Source organism: Aquila chrysaetos, chromosome 11 (genome assembly GCF_900496995.4).
Source record: "Aquila chrysaetos chrysaetos chromosome 11, bAquChr1.4, whole genome shotgun sequence".
NCBI classification, from domain to species: domain Eukaryota; kingdom Metazoa; phylum Chordata; class Aves; order Accipitriformes; family Accipitridae; genus Aquila; species Aquila chrysaetos.
In genome coordinates, this window is record NC_044014.1 from 24,846,646 (window position 1) to 24,861,974 (window position 15,329).

The following is a 15,329-nucleotide window of genomic DNA, read 5'->3' on the forward strand; positions in this document are numbered from 1 at the left end:
CTATTTGAATGATTTCTCCAATAGTTTGCTTCTTCCCCTATTTTGTTAGCTACAAACTGGTTTAAAGGCAATAGAAAGCAGTCATTGAGAGTTGGGTATGTGTATCTCACTGAATAATGATGGAAGTGTTGCTTCCAGAAAGTTACTGCATTACGTGAATGGCCCATATGGAGGCACTCCACTTGAGTATTGTACACTTGGCTGAAAAATAGCAGTATAAAAATGTTTTTATACATGAGCTAGTAATAACGGTAGTAAACCTAAATCTTATATGTAACCCTCCTGTGCTCTTATTTAATTTTCACTGTGTACTTATTTTATTCTTCAAACTGGAGTTGTTAACAAATCCATTAATCCTTTCTTTGATATTTTTACAACTGGGAGCTTATTTGGGGACTGACACTTGCTAATCTTAGCTGTTTGTTCGCTATGAAATGAACTTAAATTAGAGAATGCACTTTATATGCATGATAAATGCAAGATGGATAGAGAGTGTATGCAATGGTGTCAGCTACAAAAGCAAACATGATAAATGTTAAGGCAGTTTTGAGCCGTGGGATAAGCTATTCAGTGCACAAGCATAGCTGAATCTCTTTGCTATGTTGTTATTCATGGCAGCCAAATAAATGTCAATAATAAAAGAGAATTAAAGATTTTCATTTCCCAGAGGCAGTCCTCTAATACAGCTTGATCTTTCATTTCATTTGTAATTCGTTCTCATGTCAGGATGCAATCATTCGCCAGGCTCTGTGTGTCATGTTAAGTCATTTAATAATGATTAAGAACATAAAAATGTTTGGCCTGTGGGGCAATTCTCGAAAGAGATACCAATTTGTTATTGTTTTCCCCCTTTTTCCTTCCTTTGGTGTGGACCATCTTTTTCCCACCTCCTCACATTAAAATAATAATGAAAGAAGGAAAACGTGTCCCTTAATTTAGCATACGATGATACCACAGAATGGCATAGAATACTGCTAACACACTTATTTCAACACTAATTAGGTCTAGTTGTGCTTTGAAACCTGCAGTGGAAAGTGTAAAAAGTTTCTAAATTATCTTTGGAAGAATTACTGCATTTAGGAGTGGTTATCAGTATAAAATTAATTTCCTAGTGCATAGAAGAGGAGTACATTTTTTGAAAAAGTGGCCTGTGTTTAGTTGTTTATCCTGCCTTTCTGAGGAAACTATATAGTCTCAAAGAGTTTGTGCCTATATTAAAATAGTATTTACAAAGTCAGCTATGGATTTGAATATGCTTTTTGGTATCTTCTGCTCTATATTTTGTCCAGGTTAATAATAATAGGAACAACATGTTTATTAGCTGGAAGGCATTTCTGGCAGTAGTGACTCAACCAGAGGGGGTCGGTATCCAGGCAAAGGACTCTACTCTTTCTTCCCTTCTACTACTGCCCTTAACCAGCCTTCATCAGCTGTTGGGCAGATCACATATTCCAGTGGTCTTAGATTATGTCTGAAAGAGCACAGGATAGAGCTGGAGCTTACAAGTGTGAGAGTAAAAGACTCCAAGGTGAATTTGGCCTTTGTGGGTTTTCTACCTTTTGCTCCTCCTCCGCTTCCCCATTTTCCCCCTGGAAAGGTCTCTGCTCTCCAGCGCCAGCGCAGAGCAGCATTACTGTGAGCCATGGGAGTAGAAGTGAACGGCTTGGATTGGGCTGCACGCTGTGAAGAGACACAGCCGGATGGCCACCCCCTGCTTCTTTCATTCCTCCTGCCCATGCATGGCAAGATGAGATAGGCAACACTGAGGCTGTAAGAGCATCCTTAACAGAGCTCTGTTTCCTCTGTCAAAGACTCTGCATCCTGTCCAGGACAAGGCAGCCACGGGGCCAGGTTGAGAGGGGCTGGGTTATGAGAGAAGGAGTGCACCTCTTCGATGAGTTATGTGTAGGTTGAATGGGGGATCAGGTCGTGGAAATGATGAGGGGATACACTTTGATACAGCTCTGGCTGGAAGGAGAGGAAATAAGATGGATAAAAGTGGTTGTTGCAGGTCGCCAGCTCATTCATGAAAGGGCACAGATATATACGTGCTGGAAATTAGATGTGGAAATTTTCTTTTGGGGGGGGCAGGATGAAGAGGGCCAGATACAGGTAATGATTACATGTGGAAGGGACTGTGCCAACAGTTGTTGATTCCTGGACATTCCAGAGAATGGAAGTATCAACAGGCATTTGAGCAGCAGAGCATAGTGCAGAAAGGCGCAGTTTCTTACGGAAAGGAAAGATTGACCAAAAAGTTCTGAGAATATAGCTCTTACAGACAAGGGAGAGAGGTTAGACTGAGACAGCTAAAACGTCTACTTCCTCCAAAAATCTAGCCCAGCCATACTGCAGAGATGTTTAGTCATCTTACGAATTGCTGCAGTTTACACAACATTGGTTTAATGCCCACCAGAAACACTGGTGGCTCACCTCAAACAGACCACAAGCTGTAGGCACTCAGGCATGGATTGACAAGCAACTTAGAGGTCCATGCAATAGACATGGAGCTGATCATGAAAACGGTTAGAAGCCATTCCCATTTGTCAGTCCGCTTTCTTTGGCTGTCTGAATTATTTCTGTTTTCAGAGGAAGAAATTCTATCTCTATCATGGAGCGCATTGGGTCTCTCTACAGTCTGTTCCTATCTCCTCTGTCACAGTAGTCCAGCCCCAAGGCCCCTCTTCTCTCCCCTTCCTTCCTGTTCTCTGTCAGTAGGAATAATTGCAAGGAAGAGGCAAGCTCAAATTCAAGGTGAGTGTGATCAGTGTGTTTTATAGAGAAGGAAAGGAGTGTTTAGGCTTGGCACACAGGAGCTGCGGCAGATGAAATGTTGACTGAATTAACTGTCAGCTTCTAATAAGACTCCACAGAGCATGTGCAAATGATCATTGTCTGAAGTTTTCATGTCATAGAATCACAGAATGGTTTGGGTTGGAAGGGACCTTTAAAGGCCATCTAGTCCAACCCCCCCTGCACTGAGCAGGGACATCTTCAACTAGGTCAGGCTGCTCAGAGCCCTGTCCAACCTGACCTTGAACGTTTCCAGGGATGGGGCATCTACCACCTCTCTGGGCAACCTGAGGTGCATTTTTCGATGATGTCAAATTTTATCTTTTTACTGAAGAACATGCAGGCATTGGATTTCTCAGTGACCCTAAGAATTAGCATTGAGAAAAACGCTGTAATTTTCTCTAGCATTGGTCCCCAACATGACTGAATTTTGATAAAACTCTCTTGAAAAAAAGTAGCCTGTAGGAGACACCTGTGACAAAACTTTTCAGTACAGAGGATTATGCTTCGGGAAAGGTACTGTTACCTGAAAATAGGATCTATGGACTTGCTTACCAGAAAAGTTTATTTGAGGAACAGTATTGGGCTAATTCTTTGTGTGGATGCTCCTCGTCCATACTGGGAATTATTTGGCTATTGAGACTCTTGTCCTGCTACCACAGCCTTGTTCCATCATATCCCTCTTCCGAGGCCTGAGATTCTGGATTTGACCGAGGGTTCCTGAGCTTATGGGATACATTCATTTCATGTTTCAATATTTTTTTCTGTAACCACAAAAAATACATATGCGGGGAAAGCAGGGAGAGTTAATGAACACATGCAATCTCCTGATTTCAGCAGCTGGAGCTTTTAAGAAATGCACCAAAAATCACAAGCTCTGGCAAGAACATATATGTCATATCTATATGTGTGCTATAACATTTGTCAGAATCAAATGCTGTGAAAGCTATCCCTTTTACAGAGTTGCTCGTAACATTTTTAAACAAATTACTTTTAGTCAGATACATTTTATGACTGGTCTTGGCCCAAAGGGAAATCTTCGGAAAGTCTGAGCAAAATCAGTTCAGCAATGGAAAAACATACTTTTATATTGAAATATTTGCATAATTCAGAAACAGCTGAAGCTACAAACTTTAAACTTGGCTTGTTTTATAGCTTTAATAGAGGAAAGAAAAACAATCCAAATTTAAAGAAAATCACTTCAGCATTTTTCACGTTATGAATGATGAAATCTGGTATGTTCAGGCGTGAACCTAGAATTTTCCATTCTTTTTTACCCCCAATGTTTGCAAGACCACCTCTGTTAAGGGCACATTTATAATAACCTCATTTGTTAGAATATGGCAGTAAAAATTGATTTTTTAAGGATTCAAGCATTAAAGCCACCTCAGTTAGGGCTTACTAACCACTTACATCTTCTTCAGTTTTGGGGATACATTACTTGAGATATTTCAGGAAAGGTATTAGCAGTGCTGGCGAATGTGGTAAAATGAGAAAGGTCTGTCTTAAAAATTTCTTAGTGCACCTACCACACAGTACATACTGAAATAGTTTTGTGAGTTTCTACTTGTTATTATTGTTATTTAATCTATTCCGTAAATTAAACAGCATGTGCAGTATAGCCAAATTAATGTTGCAATAAAACTTGCAACATTACCAAATTTTAGAGCCTGCCTACCAAGCTTTTGATGTTGGAGTAATGCTAGGCTTTTGCCTCTACCTGTTATCTGCTAAATGGCTATTGGTGTCACCCAGTACAACCATTGTTAAGGTAATATATGCAGATATGTTCATAAATTAAAAGTTTATACGTTTGGATAGAACCCAAACCTGATCTAAATGAAAATAATGACAAAGGTATGGATAGTATGTTTTTATGAATGATGAAGCTTCTTTTACTTTGTCAGGATATGTTAGATCTTAAATATTTTAGGAGACTTTTTAAACCATTTGTTTTAGAAGGGTTGTCAAAATTGTGGAAACTAGAGAGATTTTAAGAGCTGTTCTTAAATCATAATGGCATGATGCTGTATGCTTTTGGGGGGAATAAAAAGGACTGATGTTCAAGCATATAACTTGCTCTAAACAGAGGTCAGTAGGTTTTCTTTGTCAGGTTGTGCTGCAATCATAGACCAGCATGTTACCTTGTAAGCCTATCTATAAAACATAGAAGTATTTATTACTATTGACACTGCTGACATTTTATGGTGGGCCTGCTTGCAGCTCCTCTTTCTGTAAGTTACTGAGTATTGTGTGTTCTCCTCTAAGAAGCAAGAAAAAGTGTTATTTTTTCCCTTACTTACAGCTTTCATGCTTAGCCTTCCAGACAGGAAAACCCTGACTAGCTCTTTTTATCAGACAGCCTTCCTATGTGTTTACACAAAAAAAAGTAGTGTCTTGGACCTGGGGAAATAGTAGTTGGGTTATATTACAGTGTGCTCTCTTTTTCACAGGATTACACACTTTCACTCTTCCCTATCCATTTATATTCACAAATAGAAAGAAAAGTTTAGAAAACAAAAATGGATTTGGGAAAAAAGGAAATTTTAGTCCGCTAATGGCATAACAAATGAGCCAGAAAGCCCAACAGAATTAGTTTTAGTTTAGTTGTGACTTAGGAAACCACAAAACCTAAATTAATAATGAGCATTTGTTGATAAGGATTAATGAATAGCAAAGCTGGCAATACCTTTTTGTAACTGAGACCATTCATGCTTTCATGCTGTGTGGGAGAGGAGGTCTGAGCATTTTATTAGACAGCTGAAACACATTATTAAAACCTAAGTTCCTGGATACTGGTATCTTGACTGGACTTAAAAGTGTATCAACTGTTGCATCTCAAAGAATGCATATACATGTATGTGAATAGATACATGTATATATGTAATGTGTGTGTGTTTCAGTAATTTCATATCAATTTAAGAAAAGGATGTCTTTTCTAGTCTAATGTGTTAATGCTCCAGTTTAGCCCAGAAATTGAGAGTGAAGCTGGGAAATCTCCTTTTCGTGTATAATCACTAGTGATAAGGAATTTTCAAGGCAAAACTGTGCCTCTTATTAAACCTAGCTGGAACTTCAGGTGCTACAATGAATTTACATTCTCGCATTCTGAGGAAAAATTACCCCTTTAAGCTGTGCAAAATGCATGTTTGTTGAAGGACAATAAATACGGGTCCCTATCCCATTCCTTAGGACTAGGCAGTACTTCCTCTTACACAGAAGAATTTCTGTATTTGTTTCTCAGGTACAAATATATAGATTTAGGAGTTCAGGTTTTGTACCATAATTCTAAAAAGGATTTTTAGAGGCATAACTGTTAATACACAAATCCACTGCTTAGGTAGTAGAAATTATATGATGTTGGAGAGGCAATATAGAGTGAAAGAGTGCGAGCAGGACTGAAGCAGACCAAAGGTCTGTCTAACCTGGTATCTGCAACAGTGTACAGTAGTGGGTGCTTGTAAAAGAAGATAAAACCAGGGCAAATCTCTAGTGATACTTGCATGTTACACTCTCCTAGCTTCCAGCGATCTGTAGCTTGGGGATTTCTGAACTAGAGATGTTGTCTTTGTGCTTAATAGTCCAAAATAGGATTTTACCATCCATAATGTCTTGCGATAATGAGTGTCACAGACTGTCTGTTATGTAAAGAAATACCTCCCCTTATTTGTTTGGATTCAGCCACTTAAGAATGTTACTGGCTATCTCTTCCTGCTTGTGTTGCATGGCCAATCCGTAATCATTCCATATACAATGTCTTGTTACTTTTGATTTTGCGGAACTCTTGCTTATCTCCCCTTCACTAGTCTTTTTTCCAGACTCTTTTCCAGTTCTGTTTACTTGTTCTTTGTTTGCTCCGTAATTCTGACACCCTGGGCCACCCTTCACTGCACTTTTTCTCAGGTCTGCTGTACTCTTTGTGAATGGGGGACCAGAATATGCAACTTGCCAGGGCCTGAGAAGTTTACAAAGTGGTTTTATTTTGTTGTTGCCTTTGTTCTGTATTCCTTTCTTAATAATTCCTAACGTTTTATTTGCTTTTCTGGCTGCCATTGATGGTTGATCTGACATTTTCATAGAATTATCTGTTGTAACTTCAAATTTTCATTATGGTGTGGTAATAGGTGGTTTAGAGCCCATCATTGTGTATTTAAAGCTAGAATTGTTTTTTGTATGTGCACCTTTTTTACATTGATTGACAAAGAACTTTATAGCCCATTAGTGTGAGACACTTTTGCAATTTTTCACACTCAACTTTTGTTTTTACTATCCCAAATGAGTCTAAACGTATCACAAGAGGATGGCACACACTACACTGAAGAGGTCCCCACAGAAATGGTATATATAGCCTGGAGGTGCTACCCATAACAGGTATGCACAGTTAACATAAAGACTGGACTTGGGCAGGGGGATTTCAATAAGGCCACCTCTTAAACCACTTGAGGCCTGTCTCGCTTGACTCTGGAGAGCAAAGTTGAATGAATTTACAGTAAGATGCCGATTCAGGTGCCATTAAATACAAAATGAACACTCTTGCTCAGGAAGGAAAGTACCTTAGTACACTGTAGCTTTATTTATTTATTTATTTATTGAGAAATGAGGCCTTCCCTGTGATATTATTCCTCAGTTAGAGCATCCACACAGAATTAATTTATCATAAATTCCTGATGCCTCCTGTATACATGGCTCTAATACTTTAAAACAGTTACCATTTTACTGGTGACCTGAGTGAGTTGTGAGGTGGTTTGTAAAGAAAAAAATTACAACGGCACAATATTGTTCTGTTTGCTCAAACCACGAAGCAACAGAACTACCTACCAGAAATCCTGAGAAGACAGAATTGAAGTCGTTAAGCCTTCTGGTTACCAAGGCAGGCCCCTACTGTTGTGGGCAGTCATGGAAGGAATGAGGATTCACCTTATTCATTCTATGGCTACGCAGTCCTCGGAGCACAAGAGACTGAGACTTGGGTCCCTGGCAGTTTTAAACTGATAGAAAAATCAGAAATCACTGGCTCCTCCTAGGACACACGTTTCCAACCCCTACTTTTCCCCCACCCTGCCAGCACTTCTCCACCCACATGGGGAACCAGTTCAGCCATCTGCACAGACTGGCAGAAACCTAGCCTGCTAGGGTAGTGAGCTCTCTGAACCAGCTCGTTGCTGGGTCCAGATGAGTACTAGTGCCAGCATGGGAGGAGAGAATGCAGCATTTGCAGTAGAAGGAGACAAGGATGAGACTATAGTATCTGCAAACTGTAGTGGCTGAAGTTGCTGTGGAGCCTCACTCTGAGGCATAAACATGATGTTTCATTTTGAACTTCTATCTAGCAACAAAGACCATAGTTCCAAAGTTGGAAGGAAAGTTGCTCCAGGATCAGCTGGTAATATTGTAGAATTATGTCTGCAAAGCAATGATCAAAGAATAAGGGGACAGAGCCATGAATGTACTATCAGAAGGGAAACGATCTCATTGACATCTCATATGCCGAAAACCACCAATTTTATCATAGAACTATATTAAAAGAATGGTGAGACAGCAGAATCGCTCATTCAGTAATTGGGAAGCACTGGAACTAATGATAGCCTTCCAAATTTAATTTGTGCTTTTCACGTGTACATGTAATTGATGCAACTTTGTCAAGGTTATCCTGTTTTCTGAAAATGACACCTACCCCTCTCCATGTACACGAAACATGCAATTCTGGTGACTTTTAGTTTTTCAGCAACTGTTTTTGCAGCTACAATGTTATGTCAGTCTAAAGATATCTTTTTGAACAAACTGAAGAAAATCCAAAACTACAGTATTCTGTTTTATATAAAATAATTATCCTATAAACTTTTCATTAAATGTATGCTTTAAGTTTAATGTTCAGCAATGGCCTTTTCTATACATGCATTCTGCGTTGCTGCAATATTCAGTATTGGACTCTACCCTTTTCTCCTTAAAAGCATATGCTTTAATGAGTTGAAATCTGAAACCCATGCTTTAAAGGTTTACAGTGCGTAGCCTTCTCACCTCCCGACACTTAGGTTCAAATCATACTAACAGGGTGGCTGTTCTATGAAATTAATCAGATAGTAATTTTTTTTACCAATAAATTTTAGAGAAATATATTTTCTCTTTACCCTAATTTGGTGTGATTATTTTTTAGATTGTAAGAAATTAAATGTATGGCTTGTTCAGCAGGTTTCATAATAGATCAATTATTTGTTGGCTTAACTTTTTTTTTCCTGTGGAGATGTGGGAAGATCAATGTCTGTAGTGCCCTAGGTCATGATCAATACTTTTAATAAAACTTCCTTTTTTCTTCTTCTTCTTTTTTTTTTTTTTTTTGCCTTTGTACCTTTGTACGGTTTTGCTTTTATTAATGAGCTTTTCCTTTAGTTTCAGACCATTAATGGTTTTCAGATAATGTCATACTGCCCAAGGTCAAGGCCAGTTTGAACTTATAACTCTACTTATCAGCGATTAAATCTATTGGATGGGCTTAGATGTGTTAGAAGACATAAGAGTTTGAAGCACCTCTTTCTAGAGGCTCAAAGTTAAAACAAAACAAAATCTCAACCTTTTGGGAGGATGACACATTACGGATTTTTTTCATTTCCTTCTTAAATAAATAACAATTGTCTTATTTATGGATCACATATTGGCATTAACATCTCAAGTTACTACTGTGGCCTTGACTGCTATTCAATTAAAGATATTAAATGCTCCATATTGAGTTTGATAATGGTATATTGCTCATTTTGCAAAACCAGTTTGAAATAAGATAATGTATCTTTTGTTCATTGCTGAAATTCTGGATGGGAGGGTAGCAACTTATCAAAGTATGTGTTGTCAGCTGGAGTGCTTGCAGAGAATGTGATATTATTGTCTGTGAGGCTCGACCCAGCGTCTTTTGAAATCAATGGAAAGATCTCATTAACTTCATTGGATATCGATTATGGCCATGGAGAACTTAAAACATTCATGAATATTAATGGTTTATACTGATCCATGTGTCTTTTTGTGTGTTGTACCCTGTCTGCAATCTCCGATTCAATTTTTGTAGTCTACCTAGAGGTTATACGAAAAGCAAACTTTATGTGTGCTGAAAGATTTGATAACACATTTTTCCTTAAGGTATCTTCTTTGTTGTCTGTTACAAATGAGGTGCATAAAGAACTGGGCCCTTGGACCACTGGCACCTAGGCAGAATATCTTCTGTAGAAGATCTTTTTTTCCATTATTTTGGCAGTGTTAGCCTTTTTTTATTAGGCAGCAGTTCACTTCATAACAAATCATCACAGAGGAGTTTGAACAGCAGAATGTCTACTCAGAAGGTGCCCTACAGACTCTGATAGCCTATCATCTTTAATTTAGAGATTTTATTTCCCATCTTGTGATGACAGTTGAATGAACATTGTAGAAAAGTTTAAATTGTAGCTATCCATGTCATGCTTTTGCCATAAATGATGGAACTTACATTTTCAAGCCTCTAATCTTCACCTGCTCAAATAGTCACTGTAAAATAATTGCACAGAATGGAAGGAGAGTAAAATGTGGGTATGTGTGGTGACCCTGGATGAAAATTAACTGCAGGAACTGACCCTTTGATTAGAAGTTTCTTTGCTGTAGCATCCAGTTGCAAGCAATAGAAGTTGTAGGAAATAGGTGTCTGAATGGAAGACAAATCCTTAGCTCTAGGAGAGACAGAGCAGAAATCCTGGCTAGTGGAAAGAGTGGACAAAGGGGAGGTTTGAATGGGTCCTGCTTCGCCTGACTTTGGGGATTTAGGATTCATTTTGTGTAAGACAACAAAACATCTAGAGTTAATTTTTTTGGGGGGGGGGGGTTAATTGGAGTTCTCAAAAATGGTTAATTGTCTAAAAGTGGAATTGAGAGATTTTATGATCAGTTTGGCTCAGTGATTTCCACAGTAGGTTTTACAGATAAAGCAAAGTGGAAATTGTTTAAATGCCATATCTGAAAAATAGGCTGTGCACGTTACTCGTATACCAATGACCTGGCCTTGACACACCTGAGCATAATATAGAATATGAAGTGGCAGTTTAGATATAAATCTCTGGACACCACAAAAATAACGTTTAAATAGTTGATCCCCTTTGAATGAAAGTAGGTTCGGGCTTACTTTCACCATAGCTGTTTTCTTTGTTATGAATAATAAAGTCAGTGAAGTAAGCAGACCTGACAAAGTATATACAGACAGCAGATGTAGTGAATACAGTAAACATGAACTATTTTTATATTGTTAGGTTTTGGCTATACCTACTGAATGATATAATACTAGTGTTTGTTTAAAAAGAATACACAGAGTCGTTGGAAACCAGATTTAAAGTTTGGAAGGCTGCTTACATTGATTTTGTTTGCTGTAGTCCGCTACCCTGTGCCCCCCACCGCCCTCCTAATCCATCCTGATTCCTCTGCCTGCCCCAGTGATTAGCAGTCAAAACTAAATCAGAGAGGAGTCCATGGAACCAAATATTTATGTCCCTTGTAATCTGACACTGTGATATTGTACTGTGAACCTGAAAAGATGCCAGGCCATGCATTGTGGCTAATAGCAATTGATCACAAATGAAACTGCAGAACTCTCTTCCAAATTGTTGGCTTTATAAATTTGATAATAAGTACATTTCTTGATAGAATATAAAAGCGCAATAGACTATGCATGCCCTCTCTTTCCTCCCCACCTGTCCAATTGCAGAATGCTGTTTGTACAGTATATTGTTGTTGCTGACAACTGAATAAGAATTTTTAGGAGCAGTTGGCTATCAAATGATGGCAAATTTAAAGGTTATGCAAATTGTGCCAGTACAGCCCAGCTTGTTTCAGACCTCTTTTCTTTATTATCATATCAATTGAGTCAGCTCATAGTAGACAAAGCAAGGTTATGGGAACCACCTAGAGCATCATGCACCATTAAACACCAATGCAGCATACATGAACATCTGCAACAACGATCTTATTAACAGAGGGTATAACGGAAGGCAATAAACAGCTTTCTTAGTCACTTAATTGTAAAAAATTTAATAACCTAATACTTGCATTATTTATCAACAGCAAGTTGATCAAAAATTACGCAGTCGTGGTGGATTAGATTACAATACCTACTGCACACTGTAAATTACTATAAAAATATGAGAATCTGTTTGTGAGCAGTTGAACACTGTAGTTACTAGAGTGCTAAAAATGCAATTTTCTTTTAATCTCTGGTGCATTGTGGAATACGAGTATCTGGTTTTTGAACTGACATTTTTATATTTGGCTAAAACCAAATATAAAAAATGTAAAGATAGTTTTTGGATTTCCTGCTTAACTAGACAGCTTAAATGTTTCAAAAATCAAGGCACAGTTGTTTTGTTGTGAAAAGTAGAATACAGAAACCATAAAATGGTCTTTGTGTGTGCAACCAAAACAGAAGTTTGGAGAAACAAAGTAAAGCATGTTAGATGTTCACACCAGATATGTATTGTGTGTTGGCTTCTGGAATAGTCACTGCACTCGTCTAGAAGATGAGAGCACATGAAGCTGTGATCTCAAATGGCTTAGGGAAATGAATACAGAAATTAAAATATGTTAGAAATTGATGATAAAGAGAAATGAGGTTTGGTTCTTCAAGGCCAAGCCAAACTGCTAGGGATTGGCTAGGCTGGAGCACACCCTTTGCTGGAATCGGATAAAGTGGTGGGGAGTGACAGCCCTCCTCTCCTTGGAGATGGGACACTGGTGGATTCCCTGGTTTTTGTAAACAGGGAACTGGAGGCCTACTCTTAAAAGGTTGGAGCTACAGAAGGAAAGCACCGCTCTTCCGATTTCAGCCTGAACATGCAAAATGTACAGGCATTTAAGAATAAAATCAGAACAAGGAAATAAGAGACTGGATGAGTAAAACAATACAGGCTCTAAGGTCAAGTTTGACAAGTGCATTCAGCAGAAAAACCTGCTCCAAGCAGCTTTGTTCCTTCCTGGCACCCTCTGCTCCCGCCTCTCCTGCCGCTGAGTAGCAGCTATCGGATCAGATTTGTATTTATCTGGAAAAAGAATGAATCCTTGTAAGTTTTTATTGGTGTAAAAATCCAAATTGTGCTAGGATCGTTGGCTACAATCAGCCTCCAGATAGCCAGTAGGCACCTCGCTCATTTCTCTAATCAGTAGGAATCAACAGGCAACAGAGAAGGATGAAGGGAAAGAGGGTGAATGAAAAGACAGTAAGCAGCAAAGATGAGTAAAAGCTTGGTACAAGTATAAATTTGGCAAGTTGAGAGTTACAGAAGTTAATTTTGTTTCCATAAAAAAGGAAAGTTTTTCTTCAAAAATGTTAAATTGAAAGTCTTCATTTTCTTTTTTTTTTTTAATCTGGGTTTATTTCCTCTAGGAAAAGATGGCAAAAAAGCAGGCACTATGTCTAAATAACCATTGAGTATATGTTTTATACTGAAATGGTTCTAAAAGGAACAAGTAAGAAGCATTTTCCAATTTTTTTCCACATTTTTAAGTTACAGTTCAAATGATCTCATTCTGTAGGCTAACCAAGAGTTTTTTCCTGCATATTTATCTGGTTTTTAAAGCAGTATCTCCTTCTTGCCTTTCTTCATAACTTTTCATAACTTAATTATATCAGCAGAGTGTCCACATTTTATTTATACGTATTTATTTACTTGCTTACCAACCTTGTTTTTCAGATTGGAAACTCTTCAGAGCAGGAAACTTTTTTTTTTTTCCTTCTAATATGTATCTTGGTGGTCACCTTGACAATACGAGAATACAAATTAGGTTTAAAAGATCGCAAGCTGAACTTGGCTATACGTGCCAACTAAAGTTTGATTAATTTTAAAATGTTTTATTGCTTCTAAAAAGAAGATCAATGAGTTGTTTGGGGTTTTAGGTTGAAATAACTTAAAACTGAATGATTCAGCAATTTATCACTACAGAAATAAAACTTTAAAGAAAGGTAACAGAGTGACAGGCAACAGTAGGAGTTTGACAAGGTTCTGCAGAGATACAGGCTGGAAATTTTTAATTTGTCTGCTAAGTTAGTTATCTTGGTTTTGTCAAGCAGCCTGTTTTTAGAGTGTTGGGGTTTCCTTTAAATGACAGCACGTGCACTGTAAAGCCTGTTGTGTTACCTTTATGAATGCCTATATGCTACTGCCATGCTTTAAAGGGCTTGTTACACAAACATATAATTCAAGAGCTCTTGCCGGAAACTGTTTGTCAAAACTGCTATTATAATAACTGTATCCAAATTAATTTAATTCACTATGTGAATTGTATAAAAGTATAATTGTATAAATTCAGGGTTGCAAAATTTACATTAAAATGTATTTGACATTATTTTAAAAGGTGGTAGATTGATTGTCCTGCTTGTTAGCTAATACTTTTAAACTGATGAAGAGATACTGCAGAGATCATAGTTTGGGGTATTTAATTATCTAAGAAATTACCTGCAACTAACGTAGGGGGAAAATAAACTCCTTCATTTTGGGCTAAATTCTCTTTCTAGACTGGCATAAAGCTTAAAGAATTCCATTAAAAACAGTGGAGTTGCTCTGGTTTTAACTGGCATTTTAAGAGCAGACTATTTTCCCATTGGAATTAGAACAAATTTCGGCCTCCACTGCAGTGACATCTTCTAATAGATTTAAAACCTGCAAAATCCTGAGGAAATTCATTTAGCAAGCATGTTTCATTCTTCAAAAATAAATAAGTAGTCTAGGCAGATCTTAATTAAAGGCAACACAGAATTTACAAATGAGAAGAAAAAGATAATTGTAAAAGTTCTAGAGCTGAGCTCTGAGTTAAAAGGATGAAAAATTAAAATTTTGACAAGTAATTTGAATCTTCAAAGGCAATGCTGTAGAATTTCTTGGTATATCTACCTCAGCAGTGTCCAACTAGTATCCAATTAATTATTTTTTTTGAAGGAGAAATATATATACACATTAACTTATTTTTAGTAATGTTTCGAGGGAAAGCTGTCTCTTTCATTCCGATGGACAGATTTTATTTATGAAACTAAGTATAAATTCTCCCAGAAGAAAAAGCTCCTTCAGAACTGCTCTGTAGTGACCTAATGTTCATTCCTTCTCTTTTCAGTCTTACTGATGCTCAAGTAAAATAGAAGTGCCTTGGGCCCATTTCTGCCTCCACTGACAACCCATGCTTCTCAGATTATCATGTAGCATAAACAAAGCTGTCATGTAACATGGCATTTATTTAAATGATGTGATTTCTGTGTTCACCACTCTGAAACTGAGGTATAGCTAAGAAACCTTGCAAGTTTTGACAGGTGCGTTTGCCCCGCTAGGGCAATATGCTTAATGTATAAAAAATGTGAGGCATAATACAGTTTTTGTCCTGCTCAAAATCAAATTATAACATGTTCTTATCTTTTTTTTTTTTTTTTTCCCAATGCCCTGATAGGCTTTCCAGTAGGAATTGCTTTGACCTGATTATAGGTTGATATTTGTCAGAAAATTCTCCCATAGGACAGTGTTGTGATGGTCCAGCTATGCAGTGGTTTAAATATG

The 15,329-nt window shown here is 37.7% G+C and overlaps 1 protein-coding gene across 6 annotated transcripts in view; it reads left to right on the forward strand.

Annotated features, from left to right (window-relative positions):
• Nucleotides 1-15,329, forward strand: part of ADK (adenosine kinase) — a 298,730-nt gene that overhangs the window by 257,786 nt on the left and 25,615 nt on the right. The gene's annotated exons all lie outside the window — the stretch shown is intronic.